This window comes from Lactuca virosa, unplaced genomic scaffold (genome assembly GCF_052849685.1).
Source record: "Lactuca virosa cultivar CGN04683 unplaced genomic scaffold, Lactuca_virosa_CGN04683_v6 scaffold_172, whole genome shotgun sequence".
NCBI classification, from domain to species: domain Eukaryota; kingdom Viridiplantae; phylum Streptophyta; class Magnoliopsida; order Asterales; family Asteraceae; genus Lactuca; species Lactuca virosa.
Genome location: NW_027629970.1, coordinates 27,407 through 46,146, shown reverse-complemented (window position 1 = coordinate 46,146; position 18,740 = coordinate 27,407). Strand labels below are relative to the sequence as shown.

Here is an 18,740-nt window from a genome sequence, read left to right as displayed (position 1 = left end):
AACTAAACATATATTAAAAGATAGCTAGACATATGCACAACAAGTCATGCACGTGGTCTTAGGTGTTGGATTTTAATACTCCCTCTCAACGCCAACATTCACCATTCCCATTGTCTCACAGAAGTTGGTCAATTTCTTGCTTGAGAGGCCTTTAGTGAATGAGTCTGCAACTTGGTCTGAAGTTTTTATGTATTGAAGGTCTATGTCTCCATTTAAAACTTTCTCACGGATGAAGTGATAATGAACCTCCACGTGTTTGGTTCTTGCATGAAACGTTGGGTTCTTAGCCAACTGTATTGAAGAGAGATTGTCACAATAAAGCTTGATCTTGTGACCTTCCCATTCATGTAGATCTTTTAGAAGTTGAACCAACCAAACACTCTCTTGGGCTGCCATTGCAGCAGCTCTACACTCTGCTTCGGTTGTGGATAGAGACACTGTGGGCTGCCGTTTACTGCACCATGAGATTGCACTAGACCCCAACATGAACACATATCCTGTTGTAGAGCGTCGTGTGTTTAAGTCACCTGCATAGTCAGCATCGCAGAAACCAACTAGCTTGCACATTGACTCCCTCTTAAACATAATTCCTTGATCAAGTGTTGCTTTCACATACCTTAGAACTCGACGTATGGCAGCAAGATGAGATCTCCTAGGGTTTTGCATGAACCGACTCAAAACCCCTACAACAAAAGCTATGTCAGGCCGTGTCAAAGTGAGATAAATGAGGCTTCCCACAATCTTCATGTATATAGTCGTGTCTTCTAACTCTCTGCTGGTATCAACACAAAGTTTTGAGTTTGTGTCAATTGGTGTCATTGCTGGCTTACTGTCAATCAAAAAAAAAAAAAAAAATTCTTAGGCATCAAGCTTTGTCACTTTTCTATAATGAAGTAACACAACTTTTGTGTAAAGTTCCTGTGTTGTCTAATTTCCCTGCAAACACTTTACATAGTGTTAACAAATCTGGTATCAGAGCTAGACCCATGGCTGATCTTCAAGTAGTAGGTGGTGTCAAGAAACTCAACAACCAAAACTACAACACATGGTCCACTTGTATCACTTCGTACATGCAGGGGCAGGATTTGTGGGAGGTTGTAGATGGTACTGAGAAAGCGCAACCAGAAGCTGAAGATAACAATGGGGTTCTGCGAAAATGGAAGATCAAGGCGGGAAAGGCGATGTTTATTATGAAGACAACAGTTGAAGAAGACATTCTTTAACACATCCGGGATGTTGTGACTCCAGTCGAAGACTGGAAAACTCTTCAATCACTGTTCTCGAAAAAGAATGACACAAAGTTGCAACTTCTGGAAAATGAGTTGCTCTCTGTGTCTCAACGTGAGATGTCTATTCCTCAGTATTTCCATAAAGTGAAGTCAACTTGCAGGGAGATTTCAGAACTTGATCCACAGTCTTATATTCCTGAGACTCATATGAAGCGGATCATTATTCACGGCTTAAAGCCTGAGTTTAGAAGCTTTGTGGCTGCAATACAAGGTTGGTATGTCCAACCTTCTTTGGTAGAGTTTGAAAACCTCTTGGCAGGAGGCTCTCGCAAAACAGATGGTAAGCATCTCTGTTAAAGCCGAAGATGAAGCCCTTTATGTGGAGAGAAGTAAAGGGAAGTACAAGGCTAACTCAAACCAGGGACAGAAAAAGAATTATGATAAGCACAAACGGAACGAGAGGAGAAATCATGACAATGAGAAGGGAGAACAATCAGTGGAGAAGCAGAAAAGTTCTCGGTCTAACAAAAAGTTTCCTTTTAAATGTTATAATTGTGGTAAAAAAGGACGCATGGCAATAAATTGTCCACAACAACGTATGGAAGAAGGCAATGCAGCAACTGCTCAAGAAGAAGACGCATGGGATGCTGAAGCACATTTTGCACAAGATGAACATGTCATGGCCCTTGCAGCTACAACTGAAAAATCGAAGAACAAGTTAGATGAATGGGTAGTTGATTCCGGCTGCTCAAATCATATGACGGGAGATAAAAAGATTATTCAAAATGCAGTTGAATATGGTGGAATTAGAGTTGTTGTGATTGCTGATAACTCAAAACTTAAAATTGCCCACGTTGGTGATGTCCAGTTTCACCCGGAAGAAAACAAGAAGGAGATGATGTTAAAAAGTGTGTATCATGTTCCTGGAATGAAAAAGAACTTGCTCTCTGTTTCCCAATTAACCTCAGCTGGTCATTATGTGCTTTTTGGTCCCAATGATGTCAAAGTGTATAAGGAGTTTGAAACTCCATCTTACCCAATTGCCAAAGGAAGAAGATCGGAGTCTATCTATGTGATGTCTGCTGAAACTGCATATGTAGATAAATCAAAGAAAAATCAAAATGTGGATCTTTGGCATATGCGCTTGGGTCATGTAGCTTATGACAAACTCGACACTATGATGAAAAAGAAGCTTGTCAGCGGTCTTCCAGAACTAGAAGTGAGTAAAGGCCTAGTGTGTGCAGGTTGTCAATATGGAAAAGCTCACCAATTGCCCTTCAAAAAGTCCGCATATCAAGCAAAGGCACCTTTGGAGTTGATACACTCAGATGTGTTCGGACCTGTGAAACAACCATCAGTGAGAGGAATGAAGTATATGGTGACCTTTATCGATGACTTCTCAAGGTTTGTATGGGTATACTTCATGAAAGAAAAATCAGAAACCTTCAGTAAGTTTAAAGAGTTTAAAGCTGAAGCAAAAAGAGATGGAAAGCATCGTGTATTACGACTCAGATCAGACAATGGTGGAGAGTACTTGGCAAAAGAATTTGCTGATTACTTAAGGGAACACAAAATCGGAAGACAATTAACTTGTCCAAACACGCCACAACAGAACGGAGTTTCAGAGCGTAAAAACAGGCACCTAGCTGAAATATGTGGCAGCATGATCCATGACAAAAATGTCCCAGGTCGTTTCTGGGCAGAAGGTATGAACACTGCAGCTTATGTTATAAATCGAATCCCACAACAGAATTTGGGTTTTGTGTCGCCCTTTGAGAAGCTCTTTGGTATTAAACCAAATGTTAGCCATCTTCGAGTATTTGGCTGTATATGTTATGTGTTTATACCCAGTCACTTACGTCATAAGATGGAGAAGAAAGCTATCCGTTCCATATTTGTTGGGTATGATTCAGAGAGAAAAGGCTGGAGGTGCTGTGATCCTAACAGTGGCAAGTGTTACGTCTCAAGAAACATAGTTTTTGACGAGACATCCTCATGGTGGTCAACAAATCATGAAACACTTCCTGATTCCGACGTACTCAAGGAAGGTGTGGAGTCCTCTACCATCAATCTAAACATTGATGATGTAGATACTATTATAGAAGAAGATATTGTTCCAAGACAAGAACAACATCCATGGCAGACAGGGGTCTTCAATTCCTCTAACTCTGATGATGAGAGAGATGAGTCTTCAAGTCTTAGGCGATCATCAAGATTAAGGAAACCTAATCCAAGATATGCACATGCTGCTGTTATTGAAAACCAGATATGTGAGCCTGAATCTTTTAAACAGGCTTGTACAAAAAGAGAATGGATGGTTGCTATGGAGGAAGAGATGGAAGCCCTAGTTCAAAACCAAACGTGGGAGCTGGTACCTAAGCCAAAAGAAGTAAAGCCCATATCATGTAAATGGGTATACAAGATAAAACGGAAGGCAGATGGCTCTGTAGAGAGGTATAAAGCCCGGCTAGTGGCTCGCGGATTCTCTCAGCAATATGGGCTTGATTATGAGGATACTTTCAGCCCAGTGGAAAAGCTTACAACTATACGTGTCCTCCTAGCCCTAGCTGCCAGCAAAGGGTGGAAACTCAGACAGATGGATGTGTGCAACGCGTTCCTATACGGTGATCTGGATCATGTCATTCACATGGAGCAACCAACAGGGTTTGAGAGCAAAGATCATCCAAACTATGTATGTAAACTCAAGAAGGCATTGTATGGATTAAAACAATCCCCAAGAGCATGGTTTGGTAAAATTGCTGAGTTTTTAGATCACAATGGTTTTATGATGACAGCTGCTGATGCAAGTTTGTTTGTAAGAGCTGAAGAAGGTAAGGTTGCAATCGTGCTGGTTTATGTAGATGATCTGATAATCACAGGTGATTTGTATGAAGTGGTTGATCAAGTGAGAAAGAATCTATGTACTCGGTTTCACATGAAAGACCTTGGTGATTTGAAACACTTTCTAGGCCTAGAATTGAAGTATGAAGAGAATGGAGACATTGTTCTACACCAACATAAGTATTCTGTGGATCTCTTGAGTAGATTTGGAATGATTGACAGTAAGCCAGCAATGACACCAATTGACACAAACTCAAAACTTTGTGTTGATACCAGCAGAGAGTTAGAAGACACGACTATATACATGAAGATTGTGGGAAGCCTCATTTATCTCACTTTGACACGGCCTGACATAGCTTTTGTTGTAGGGGTTTTGAGTCGGTTCATGCAAAACCCTAGGAGATCTCATCTTGCTGCCATACGTCGAGTTCTAAGGTATGTGAAAGCAACACTTGATCAAGGAATTGTGTTTAAGAGGGAGTCAATGTGCAAGCTAGTTGGTTTCTGCGATGCTGACTATGCAGGTGACTTAAACACACGACGCTCTACAACAGGATATGTGTTCATGTTGGGGTCTAGTGCAATCTCATGGTGCAGTAAACGGCAGCCCACAGTGTCTCTATCCACAACCGAAGCAGAGTGTAGAGCTGCTGCAATGGCAGCCCAAGAGAGTGTTTGGTTGGTTCAACTTCTAAAAGATCTACATGAATGGGAAGGTCACAAGATCAAGCTTTATTGTGACAATCTCTCTTCAATACAGTTGGCTAAGAACCCAACGTTTCATGCAAGAACCAAACACGTGGAGGTTCATTATCACTTCATCCGTGAGAAAGTTTTAAATGGAGACATAGACCTTCAATACATAAAAACTTCAGACCAAGTTGCAGACTCATTCACTAAAGGCCTCTCAAGCAAGAAATTGACCAACTTCTGTGAGACAATGGGAATGGTGAATGTTGGTGTTGAGAGGGAGTATTAAAATCCAACACCTAAGACCACGTGCATGACTTGTTGTGCATATGTCTAGCTATCTTTTAATATATGTTTAGTTTGCTTTATTTATTTTCCCCATAAAAGTTATTCTTGACTTTGTCTTTTTAGGTAGTGGGTTGTCCATTATCTTTAGGCTCTTATGTTAGTGGAGCAGTTTTTTATGTTTCTGTCATTTTCCTTTCACGTGTAAGCCTTCTTAGGCATCAAGCTTTGTCACTTGATTTGTTAACACTATGTAAAGTGTGTGCAGGGAAATTAGACAACACAGGAACGTTACACAAAAGTTGTGTTACTTCATTATAGAAAAGTGACAAAGCTTGATGCCTAAGAAGGCTTACACGTAAAAGGAAAATGACAGAAACATAAAAAACTGCTCCACTAACATAAGAGCCTAAAGATAATGGACAACCTACTACCTAAAAAGACAAAGTCAAGAATAACTTTTCTGGAGAACATAAATAAAACAAACTAAACATATATTAAAAGATAGCTAGACACATGCACAACAAGTCATGCACGTGGTCTTAGGTGTTGGATTTTAATAAATATGTTACATATGTTTATTAGTAAACAAATTAGATGTGTTGAAAATAGTCTCTCAACAAAACATTCCAACCCAAAACATCCTAACACAGGCCAAAACAATTCGGTAGTAGTCATGATATATTACAACCATTCACCAAATATGATTATTTCAGCTACTATACTTAACATGAAAGTTCAAAATATTGACGTCCCTCACTCAAAATTTATAAACCACTAAAAATTTCAATGTAATAATTATGAGTACCTATATTTCAACAATAATGTCACAAAGATAAAGTAGAAAATGTTGAAAATATATAATGTCAAAGATGTTTGTTCTATTCCAACTCAGACAAATAAGTTTGATGGTAAAGACTTCATATGCCTACAAAAGTTATACCTTATTTTTTTTATCAATTATAAGTGAAAATGAACAGGTAAATGATACAACCCTACTGAAATTGAATTGCCATAATGTAGAGCAATGTTCCAATTTCTTTCAGAGTAATGATTTAACTTGTTTACAAATTAGCACTGCATAAATATGCAAAACCAACAAAAATCAATTCTATATATTGTTATATAGCAATATTAGATGATGGAAACTTAATTTTGACATGATATCATAACTATAATTTTTTGTTAAAAAATGCATAACTAAAATAATAGGTGTACAGTATGCTCTCAGAAACTCATAATCAACAAATTTAAGGCCATTAGAAAGGTAAACCTCAATGTTTATTGTGCCCACACGCATCCTTGATCCTTTGGTGTATGTATAGTTTTTACATGACCTTTATTTACACAAAATTATTTATACACAAAAAAATTATGTAATTAAATATGGATCATTATCGCCGTGATTTTTATAATAAGATACTAACTTTCAGAACTTGGTACTCCTTACCCCTAAGATCGAGCCAAATTATGCCTATATACCTGAATAGAACAAAACTGCTTTCACTTCCCCTCTCAGACGTCACGGTTTGATCTCTGTAGAAAATTAATTAAAACATATGTTAATGGTTATAGATAAGAAATTCCCAACATTTGACTTCTACACCAAAAGTTTCCATTTAACAAAATTTGCCATTTATTTTTAAATAGTTAGAAAGAAGAAAAAACCAACCAACTTTGACTAAATAAGTCCTCCACAGTCCACCCTAGCCTTTAAATCTATTCATGAATCAAGAAAATCACCGGTGGTCGAGTAATGATAAATCAAATGAAAGGAAGAAAATGTAATACTAACCATATCAAAGTTATGAATAAAACAAACATCTTTTTTCCAATAGAATGAACCATTCAACTCTTTCCCAAATTCATCATACAAAGCACTACATTAAAGTTCAATCATACATTTTATCTTAGTTTGAACAAAAGAATATCGTTGTGATGATCAATAAAAGTATCAAATCCTTATGATTACACATCAATTTACTCACAAAAGTAAACTGTACAGAAACTGTAACAGTAATTAATTCTAGGCTTATACTGAACAGACAGTGATGTATTACTTTCTACCTCTCCGATCTCTGATTTTTAAAAACTAAAATATTCATCACCAATCTCTATGTTTCTTTATCATCTAACCCTGCTCACTACCAAAAGTTTCACCTTGTTCACATAATGAAATAGTCGTGCTCAACAGCTAAATGCCAAAGAAATAGGCTAATTTTCCATATGAGAACTGAAATTACCTTTCTTTGATGTCATTGATCAGTGATGAGGTGGAGAATCTGATACCCTCTTGTTGTAGAAATTAAAGAAGCCTCAGAACAGTAAAACCCCTCGACAAAAACATGTTAAACCCTTATATTTGAATACCACACATATACCAGTAGTCAACAACATAAACTACAAACTTTCACATATCCAAAAGTATAGCTTCTTCTATGAGTCTTTATGCTTTTTAATTGTTCCACTTTTCCTGTCATCTTGTTTGCAACTGCATTTCTTTCATATCAGACCTCTTCAACTTCATGATATCTGCGAGCAACAATTAGCTGCAAGACAATAAACCAATCTTTTTGAGAAGTGAAAAATAAATATATGTAATAAGCATAACTTGACAATTTGTGATGTTTTCAAAGAAAATAATATTCAAATTTTAACTTTCATTGCTGAACTGATAGGCCCCCAACATTTTAAAGTTGCATTAACTTCTCGTAAAACTCAAAATTCCAACAAAGATTACTTAAATAAAGTAGTAATCCCACTTTTTTTTCTTTCATTCAAGATAACAATTTGAAAAATAATGAAATAATAATCCCATTTTTTCTTTTAATTTCAAAGGACGTGGTATAAGCTTAAACAACACTGTATAAAAGAATAATTAGGATATTGAAGTAATTTTTAAGGTTTTTAAGGATATGAACGAAATTTTCCCGAAATATTAACCTTTTTTTTTTGTGCATTTACCACTAAAACTTAATTAAATTAGGACTATTGCTTTCTCTTGAAGGAGTCAAAAATAAAATGAAGTGACATACCTCATAATCCACAAAGGCAACATGCATTCCACCTCTATTACATAGCTTGAGTGTGTTAAATCCAGGGTACCTATAATTAAAATGCATAATACAGGTCTTCACTATAAACTGCAAATGTACAAAAGTAAAAATCCCAATATTTGGGAAAGAATAGAACAGGTTTTAGATCACCCTCCATGAACTGTATTTATTACCTCTGTAACTCGCAATCAATCAATACATCAATCTAGTTGAAAATTTAAACAACACTAAAAGCTTAAATTTTATGCACCTACATTATTCATTGAAATTAACCACTAACCATTGGTTCACATGAAAGTCCTTTGCCTTTGACCATCGTATGAAGCCAATAATGCATGTACACTCTATGACTTTGCTGACATGGTTGGCCAATAATTCAAACCCAAATCAATCACCTATACAAATGTAAACCATGTATGCGACTAAATGGTTTTTCAAAATCATGAATAGGAAACTAATAAAAATAGGTACAGTGCTATATTTCACCATAAATTTCAAAGTATAATGAAGACAATGGTGTAACTACTCCACGAATGTTGATTTGCTGCATATTTTAAAGGGAAATTGTCAGAAAAGTCCTAATATTTTGGGAAAAGTTACGATTAAGTCCTTTTTTTTTTAACAGAAAACTCCGGATTTTTTAATTTTACACGATAATAATTTTTAATTAAATTAGATTAGAAGTTTAAGAGAATTATGAAAATATTAAAAATTTTACATTATATATTCAAATTCTTATGAGAATGAAGAATTGAAGCTCGAATTTGGAAAGGCTTCATCAAAATTTGTATTCACTATTAAAAAAGCATTTAAATTCAATGGGATTATGTCTAATTAATAAACCAAAAAAATAATAATAATAAAAGTGAAAAAGGATGCAAGGATCAACAAATACCCAAAAGAAAAATTAATCGAGCAAACTTCAAACCTCACGATGAAGTTCCCAAAAGAAAAATTAACTAAAAAAATACCCAAAAATGAATGATTAAATGGTTAATGAAATGGATATACTCACCAAACCACCTACCATCCACCGCTTTCAACATATTTACTTGATTCAGACATTTTCAACATACACATATCGCAATCATCTGCTGCTCTTATTTACTAAATCAAAAATGAGATGACAAAGAAAATTTATATTCTTAAAACGAAAATGGTAAAGAATTGCTATCTGATACACTAATAACCTTATTCAAAGAGATTATCAGAAAAGAGAGCACATCAGGTAAATGGTTTCCACTATACTTGACTCAGCCTTACAGTCTTCGATCTCACCATACTTGCCAAACTCATTGGTTAGAATCTCAGCATGCGTATCTGAACCTAGACCAAAAACTTATATAAAAGTGTGTTAAGAAGCTTGTATAGTCAATGATGGAGTAGCTCTAATACCAGTTCTTTGAAGCATTTCATCAAGCAGTTGATGTGCCAATTATGAGCAAAAAACCAATCTAATAAGCCCCAAATTATTTCTTTTTTGACAGAGAAGTTTTGTCCAATATTATATATGAATTCATTATGTCAAAACAGAATGACTAACTTTAAGATGGAGTAGCTGAAGATGGACTTCCAAATCAGACCCAAACAGAAATTAATACAGTTAGAGTAGGAGAAGATGGAAATCAAAATGAAAAAAATACTATCCAAATCATACCCAAAACAAAGTTTAGCTACTTCCTTCAACACAGAGGACGAAATCAAACAACGCCATCAACAGAGAAGAAGTAGAAGAGGGTAAAAAGAGACAAACCTTAAATTGACATACCTGAACTCTGTTACTAAGGATAGGAAGCGTAACCAGGCATGAGATAAGCAGATAAGGGAAGCAGATAAGCAAAAAGAGAAGGTGGCGACCTCCAATCGTGGAAGGCTAGATCGATTTATAAAACGGAAAAGGTTCAAGATTTTCTCTGCTTTAATCTCAGCCTAACCATTTTTTTTACCATTTATCTTCTATAAACTAAAATCGTTCAACCCTAAAAGCACAATCCACTGGCGACTGAAGCGAAGTTTGATAGAAGGTAGAGACATGCGTAGCTGGGAAGTAAGCGGTGGAGGGAAACGGAGAAGGTGAGCAGTGGGGAAGGCGGTAACTGAGGCGGTGGAAGTGAACGATTAAAAAGAATAGATAAGTATTTGTGGCGGTGGGTCGGTGTAAGATTAATTAAGGTGCAGTTAAATAACCCTATGAACGGTTAGGTAATGTCATAAGGGAACAATTTTTTAATATATATATATATATATATATATATATATATATATATATATATATATATATATATATATATAACATGAAAGTTCAAAATATTTACGTCCCTCACTCAAAATTTATAAACCACTAAAAATTTCAATGTAATAATTATGAGTACCTATATTTCAACAATAATGTCACAAAAATAAAGTAGAAAATGTTGAAAATATATAATGTCAAAGATGTTTGTTCTATTCCAACTCAGACAAATAAGTTTGATGGTAAAGACTTCATATGCCTACAAAAGTTATACCTTATTTTTTTTATCAATTATAAGTGAAAATGAACAGGTAAATGATACAACCCTACTGAAATTGAATTGCCATAATGTAGAGCAATGTTCCAATTTCTTTCAGAGTAATGATTTAACTTGTTTACAAATTAGCACTGCATAAATATGCAAAACCAACAAAAATCAATTCTATATATTGTTATATAGCAATATTAGATGATGGAAACTTAATTTTGACATGATATCATAACTATAATTTTTTGTTAAAAAATGCATAACTAAAATAATAGGTGTACAGTATGCTCTCAGAAACTCATAATCAACAAATTTAAGGCCATTAGAAAGGTAAACCTCAATGTTTATTGTGCCCACACGCATCCTTGATCCTTTGGTGTATGTATAGTTTTTACATGACCTTTATTTACACAAAATTATTTATACACAAAAAAATTATGTAATTAAATATAGATCATTATCGCCGTGATTTTTATAATAAGATACTAACTTTCAGAACTTGGTACTCCTTACCCCTAAGATCGAGCCAAATTATGCCTATATACCTGAATAGAACAAAACTGCTTTCACTTCCCCTCTCAGACGTCACGGTTTGATCTCTGTAGAAAATTAATTAAAACATATGTTAATGGTTATAGATAAGAAATTCCCAACATTTGACTTCTACACCAAAAGTTTCCATTTAACAAAATTTGCCATTTATTTTTAAATAGTTAGAAAGAAGAAAAAACCAACCAACTTTGACTAAATAAGTCCTCCACAGTCCACCCTAGCCTTTAAATCTATTCATGAATCAAGAAAATCACCGGTGGTCGAGTAATGATAAATCAAATGAAAGGAAGAAAATGTAATACTAACCATATCAAAGTTATGAATAAAACAAACATCTTTTTTCCAATAGAATGAACCATTCAACTCTTTCCCAAATTCATCATACAAAGCACTACATTAAAGTTCAATCATACATTTTATCTTAGTTTGAACAAAAGAATATCGTTGTGATGATCAATAAAAGTATCAAATCCTTATGATTACACATCAATTTACTCACAAAAGTAAACTGTACAGAAACTGTAACAGTAATTAATTCTAGGCTTATACTGAACAGACAGTGATGTATTACTTTCTACCTCTCCGATCTCTGATTTTTTAAAACTAAAATATTCATCACCAATCTCTATGTTTCTTTATCATCTAACCCTGCTCACTACCAAAAGTTTCACCTTGTTCACATAATGAAATAGTCGTGCTCAACAGCTAAATGCCAAAGAAATAGGCTAATTTTCCATATGAGAACTGAAATTACCTTTCTTTGATGTCATTGATCAGTGATGAGGTGGAGAATCTGATACCCTCTTGTTGTAGAAATTAAAGAAGCCTCATAACAGTAAAACCCCTCGACAAAAACATGTTAAACCCTTATATTTGAATACCACACATATACCAGTAGTCAACAACATAAACTACAAACTTTCAATGTAATAATTATGAGTACCAAAGAGATCATTTGCTTAACAAAATAATAATAATAATAATTACAAAATGCTTTCGATAGAAGAATGCAGACCTTCGACCAGAGCAGAACCAGGTGGGATGCAATTTTGAGAAGAAGAGAGGAGCGACGTTTTAGAGTGAGCGAATGAGTGGACTTGTTCAATATATGAAACGGGTTTTAAATTTTATTATAAAACCGGTGAATAAAACAAAGGTAAAAAGAAGTCGACGTCAAAAAGTCAAAAAAAAAAAAAAAAAAAAAAAAGTCGAAGGCATACGCTTCTGAAAAACGCACCGCCTCAACCGATTCCTCTACGCTTCACTAGTACGAGGCATACGTATCAAATCCTACCACAGAGGCGACGCCTCTAGTTTGATCATCATCCGCTTCACCTCAAGGCGTGCATTTCTCATGATTTTTAAAATGATGGTCATATTTGCCAACTTTTACCTTGCCAAAATGTCTTCTTATTTATAAAATGGCTTTTTTACCTTGCTATAAGTAGCATTCCTTTTTTACCTTGCTATAAGTGGCCTGGAACAAAATGTTTTGTGATCATCAATTAAAACTATACTTTTAAGTTACAAAGGAATGTAATTTTAATAAATAAACATGAAAGAGTTAGAATAGAAGTTGCTTCTCACCTAGTTGATACAAAAATCCATGTTGGTCCTAAATGACCCTTTGCATTATTGATTATCTTTGGTGTCCTTGTTTGTCTGAATTTATATACAAAGTTAGAAAAAGGATATATATATATATATATATATATATATATATATATATATATATATATATATATATATATACATAAAATATTGTAATCAGGTGAGCTTGAGCTTTTGACTCAAGAATTAAATGACAAATTTAAGCCAAAACTCAAGAGACACTTACCGAAACCCAGAAAAATCCTTATACAGCTTCACAAATAACTTCATATAGCCATTATTATCCTTTCTACAAATAACAGAAACAAAATAAAATAAGTCGATAAGGCAATACATGTAACACATGAAGAGATACCATCAACCAATGACCTTATTATGCAAAAATAAAACAAAAAATAATAAGGTCTACTTAATGGAATAACCAAAGCATATAGTGTGATTTGTTCTTCAAAATTTCATCAGCAAAAAAAATTCCAAGAGTACGGAGATTACTTTCCATACATATAAACACTTGTTTCTTATGATACAATCAACACAATTGGCACATAAGAAGGGCACATAAAAATGACAGAAATTAAGATTGGAGGATTAACCATTGATATGTTGATTCTTCATTTCTGGAAGGGTTTTAAGTCAATATATATTCAAGAAAGGCAAACCCTTGGGCCAAAATTTGATTTCTCCACTTAAAATTTCACATTTTTTGAGGGCATTGAAAAAGATTTTTCAGTCAAAGGTACACATAACACTTTGATGATTCCTCCATTAATTAATTACATCTGAAAAGACTTTGAAGGAGGAAGCAAAACACATACGTATTAACTGAAAATTTTAAAAAATTAAGTAAACACATATGTATTAACCCAAAAAAATCAAATAAGAAAAAATTAAAAACAAAAAATAGTAACCTGAGTTCATCCTAACAGTTTTCTGATGTACAATATGATACATTCCAACAACTCCATTAAGTGAAAGTGGTCCTACCTGAAAATCACGAATCGACGGTGGTATTGAAGTGTGAGATTGGGAATAACACCAAGAAACATATTAGGAGCAAATAGAGAAGGTGGAGCGTATGTATACACCAAGATCCAAGAACGAAAATTTAAGTACACAAAATTCCTAAATTGAAATAAATGAATTGAGTTGCAATAAAATGAGACATTCACGATGTCACACCCCCGGCCGAGGCGGCGGAACACGTTGGGTTGTGCGACTAAGTTCATGGATCACAAGTAAATTGAATATACAACACAAGTACAACAATAAACAAAATAGCATTCATGTTCCATCTTGATATTTGAATACAAGCTTTTTACAAATAATAATAATACATGAATTGTCTTAACAGATAGGCATTTAATACAACAGTAAGTAAACTAGGTCACCTGTAATCCAATCTGTCTTGAATGCTTGTTTAGTGTTTTCCTGAGAATACATGTAGTTTTGAAAGTCAACACAAGGTTGGTGGGTGTCATAGGTTTTCTGCTAATGCAGTAATACTTTTAATAAGTCTAAAAAGTATTATCTTTGTATATATAACGGTAGTTAAAAACAGTGTTTGCAATGAGTCTTTAAGAGCCCAAAATGTATTCATGTATAAGTAAATCCATATTATAACTGTGCTTGTAATAAATCCTTGAAAGCCACAATGTATCTTTTGTATAAGTAAATCCATACTGTAACTTTGATTGTAATAAACCTTGAAAGCCAAAATGTATCCTTTGTATAAGTAAATCCATATTTAAAATAGTTTTGAAGGCAACTGAAACCATGATTAAGTGAGGAAAAGAGAGGTATTCTAGTTAATGTTTATAGTGAGTCCTATAACCGAGCTACCTGACTGAAAGTAAACCCCCCCTACAACGCTTCATTGGACGTTGTAGTAACGATTGTAGACACTTATCACCTGCTTCGTTTGATCAATCAAGGGTTGTAGCTAGCAACCACAGGTGGGGATGTCAACCCCGTATAGATCTATACATATGTATCTCGCTCCGAAGATTAACAGTTATAGTAGTGTGGGGGTGCTAAGTGATTAAACTCAGCTATTGAATAATATCTCACTAAAAAGCCTTTAACTAAAAAGTTTGTAAGTTCGTGAATAACTCTCATCCCTAACTTAATTGTGATTAAGTTACTAGGCATAATGAATATCATTGTATAGGGTTTATAAAAGCCGAACATGTTTGACATATATGTAAAAATGTAATGTGCTCGCTTTTATATAAATGAATGTTTAAAATTAATGAACATATATACATGTATAAACGTTGTGTACTTAAACATATAAATGAACATGTATAGTAATAGCTCGAATCCTTGAAATAGTACAAAATTTTATAACATACTTGTTATAATATACAACGTCACATAAAAATCATAAAACTTTGTATAATATAATATTTGTTGTGTGAACCGGATATTTCACGATAAAATAATCATAACACGTATACAAAACGTTTTCACTAGTTTATCCATTTATAAAACGATAGTTAAAAACAGTGTTTGCAATGAGTTTTTAAGAGCCCAAAATGTATTTCTGTATAAATAAATCCATATTATAACTGTGCTTGTAATAAATCCTTGAAATCCAAAATGTATCTTTTGTATAAAGTAAATCCATACTATAACTGTGATTGTAATAAACCTTGAAAGCAAAAATGTATCCTTTGTATAAGTAGATTCATACTTAAAATAGTTTCTTTAGTTTGATCGGGTTAAAGGATATGAATGCTCCCAATAGGAAGTCACGAACGAACAGATGAACAAGGCAGTCGAATCGATGAACCAACACAGCGGGGATAGAGGAATCACTTTGCAGCAACCCTTCGTTCATCTCCCGTCGTCGGCAGCAAAGGAGACCAAGGGGAAGATTCTCCGGTGCTCGTCTTCGTCTGATTAAGGGGGAGAAGCACGGAGGTTCGTCGCCCGACTCGCAAACCGAGATGGTCTCCGGGGTTTTGACTAGACCAAAGAAGGAGGAGGTGTTCGGTGTTGTTAGGAGATTGCGATCGGAAAGAGGCCAGAAGCGAGGGTTCGGTGGTGCTGGTGGATCGCTAGCACATGCGATGGAGGGGAGGCCGGCAGCCCAGGGCTGTTCCGGCGGCTCCATTCTTCTTCTGGTCCGATCTTCTTGAAACACAAGGGTGGTTCGATGGTGGTTGCAAGTTGGGAGTTGTAAGGCGACAGTAAGTCGTATGGGGTGGTGGCAATCGGCAGGTGGGTGGAATCGGTGATGGAGGAAGCTGGGCAGCAACGATTCAATCAACACGTAAAGGCTCCTTCTTTTCTTTTTGTTCTTGTTTGATTTGGCAAAACTACATATGTGTTCGTTTGATTAAGAATCAATGGATGTTTGTCTTTTGATTTTCTATATAATGAGGGATATTTGATTTTGGTTCTTGACAGGAAATCGATGAAGGGAAGGGGTAAAGGAACAGAAATGGGAGAGAGTATTTGGCTTGCTATGCTCGATGTCCAACAGGGGTGAAAACGAGAGAGACATGAGGGACCTTTTGCTCCGATAATTCCTTCCTTCATATTCTTTCTGTTTTTTGATTTAGTAGGAACAAACTATAAAGAAAATAGTGATCCATTGAGTTGTTTGGTTTTGATGTTTGATAGGGAAAGGAAAAGAAACAAAACGTTTTGTAGTTCTTCTTATCCGCAGGTAGAAACGAGTTTAAGAACAAGAGTTTGATTCTTGGCTGATTGCGAATCAAAGTTTGAGTGTGGGATTCAGTTTTGTTTGTGTGTTGTGTTGGTTGAAAGTTTCATTACAAGGCTAAAGAAAGAGTGCAGGGGAGCTTCAAACCAAAATGAAGGTTTTTAGAGTACATTTGCAGTTAATGTCTCATTCGTGTGAACTATGAAATGTTTAAGTGTAGTACTGTCAATTGTATGTAAAAATAGATATGTTGATATCGGGAAGCAACTCATGCTTTTTGGCTGTGATTTTTATATAATTTGTTTGTTTTTATATATTTTGTGTTTTCTTTCGGTGTAAATGTATTTCTAATAGCTTTAATGTATTATTGATTGTTTTTTCTATTGTATATACATATATGTATGTGTATTTGTGTGAAATATGGAAATAATACATTTCTAAATGTATTTTGTGTATTGTATAAATTTAAACTCATATATATATATATATATATATATATATATATATATATATATATATATTAGGAAATGTGAACTTTATTAATTTATTAGACCTTGGTTTCTTAAATTTAAAATACACACATATATAATGTATATTTATGGAAATTTAACCAACAACATATAATTGATTATGACACAAGTCCATACCTGAATATACATACATGTAGTTCACGAAATTATTGAGTGTTGGACTATCTATCGTCGTTAAAATCCACGTCAACCGGATTTGGATATATACTATTATTTCCAAAATGTATTGCTAATAATTAAAATTAGGTTGAAATCAATAGTTTAGGGTTTCGCGATTTATAAACTTGAAAACGTATCTTTCATTTTTTTTATTTTTTATTTTAAATATTTTTATTAAAAATATTTCAAATATGAAAATAAATATTAGGCTATAGCCTGAGTCCAAAAATGCTTTTGGAATTTCCATTTGAGGTGTGCAAGTCCCTCAACAGAGTTGACAGTTTTTTTTTTAAGAAAACAGTATTATATTGATTTTGAGAATCTAAACACGATCGTATCTTTTGCATAAGAACTCCGTTTTGGACGTTTTTTATATTCTCAAAATCAGGGAAGCAAGTGCTACGAAACTAGAGTGTTTGTATTGCTTAAAACTGATTAATACAAAATTTCAGTTTTTTAGGCGCGTTAACTAAAGTTGCACTTTGAGCTGTTTGATTTGTTTTTTAGTTTACATATTTGGAATTAAGATAGCATCTGATATCTTATAATAGTTGAAATAACTCATTTATTTTACATTAGAATCACTAAAACTCAATGAGTCAAATTATCGATAGACTTACTATGAACTTGACCGTTCACAGTCCTTGACCAAAATTTCGGGATGTCACACACGAACCTCATCCCACATAAAGTGTAAGGTAATCCGATTAAGGGACACCAACATCGATGTCCTGTCATCATCCATGATGAAGATGATGTTTAGGATTGCTTTAAAAACAACTTTTGGACTTTTCACTTTTCCAAAAAGTTGAAAAGATGTTTGTAAAATTAAAAAGATCTTTTTAAAACAACTTTTGGGCAAGGGAAAAGAGGTTGATTCTAAAAGTCATAAAATCATGACTTTTGTGACTTTTAAAAATCAACTTTTGTTTTTTTCCATCCAAACACATTTTAAACATCTACTTTTGAGAAAAAAAAAACTTTTTACAAATTTTTTTTTATAAAAAGGACTTTAAGGCTAAAAAAGATATCCCAAACACCCCTGAAAATTAGAATAGAGTACGTGTGTGTTATAAAAATCAGACAATTGATCGACACTCGAATTAAAGCTAACCCTAATCCAAACCTATTAAAATTAACAGCAACATCCTCAAATTTTAAAATCAAATAAGAAACAAACGTTAGAAGAGCAACGAAAGGAGATTTGGTTGTAAGAAGCGGTGAGGATGTGAACGAAATACATCAGCGGTGAATAGAAGACAGTGGTGGTGATGGCTATCTTACAATCGTCAGTCAGATTTAAACTGGTGAAGCTTTTCAATGACATCAAGTTGGAACGTGGTGAGAGACGAAAAGATAAAACAAACTTGGTCAATTTCTTCTGTGAAGTAAGGTTTAGGGTTCCTTTGTGGGGAAAAGTGGTGGTCTCGTTGTCGGTCCGGGTATGGAACGAAGACAACGATGACTATTGTGATGGTGGTGAGTTGCTTCGATGGTGCTCAGTAGTAGTATAAAAACCCTAGAAAATAAGAAAAAACTTTGTGGAGCACATCTAAATATCGAGGAAGCATCAACGAACGACGAGGATTCATGTTTTGAGAGGTGTTTAAAGAGCG

General features: G+C 34.4%; 2 long non-coding RNA genes and 1 pseudogene across 8 annotated transcripts; all 3 read right to left on the bottom strand.

Moving 5' to 3' along the window:
• Positions 1–72: 72 nt before the first annotated feature.
• On the bottom strand, positions 73–819 carry LOC145142201 (secreted RxLR effector protein 161 pseudogene; annotated as a pseudogene).
• A 5,485-nt stretch (positions 820–6,304) lies between these two features.
• Positions 6,305–10,246, bottom strand: LOC145142202 (uncharacterized). Of its 7 annotated transcripts, none has more exons than XR_013723277.1 (7): positions 9,292–10,246; positions 9,117–9,208; positions 8,588–8,645; positions 8,382–8,496; positions 8,081–8,150; positions 7,289–7,594; positions 6,305–6,581 (listed from the first exon to the last, which is right to left on the bottom strand). It is a non-coding gene; the product is annotated as an uncharacterized LOC145142202 (long non-coding RNA). The 7 variants fall into 7 exon arrangements; XR_013723280.1 differs by having other exon boundaries at positions 9,117–9,439; positions 9,855–10,246; XR_013723281.1 differs by having other exon boundaries at positions 9,117–9,427; positions 9,855–10,246.
• Positions 10,247–10,924: 678 nt separating this feature from the next.
• On the bottom strand, positions 10,925–11,981 carry LOC145142203 (uncharacterized). Its single transcript, XR_013723283.1, has 2 exons — positions 11,909–11,981; positions 10,925–11,201 (listed from the first exon to the last, which is right to left on the bottom strand). It is a non-coding gene; the product is annotated as an uncharacterized LOC145142203 (long non-coding RNA).
• Between the last annotated feature and the right edge of the window lie 6,759 nt (positions 11,982–18,740).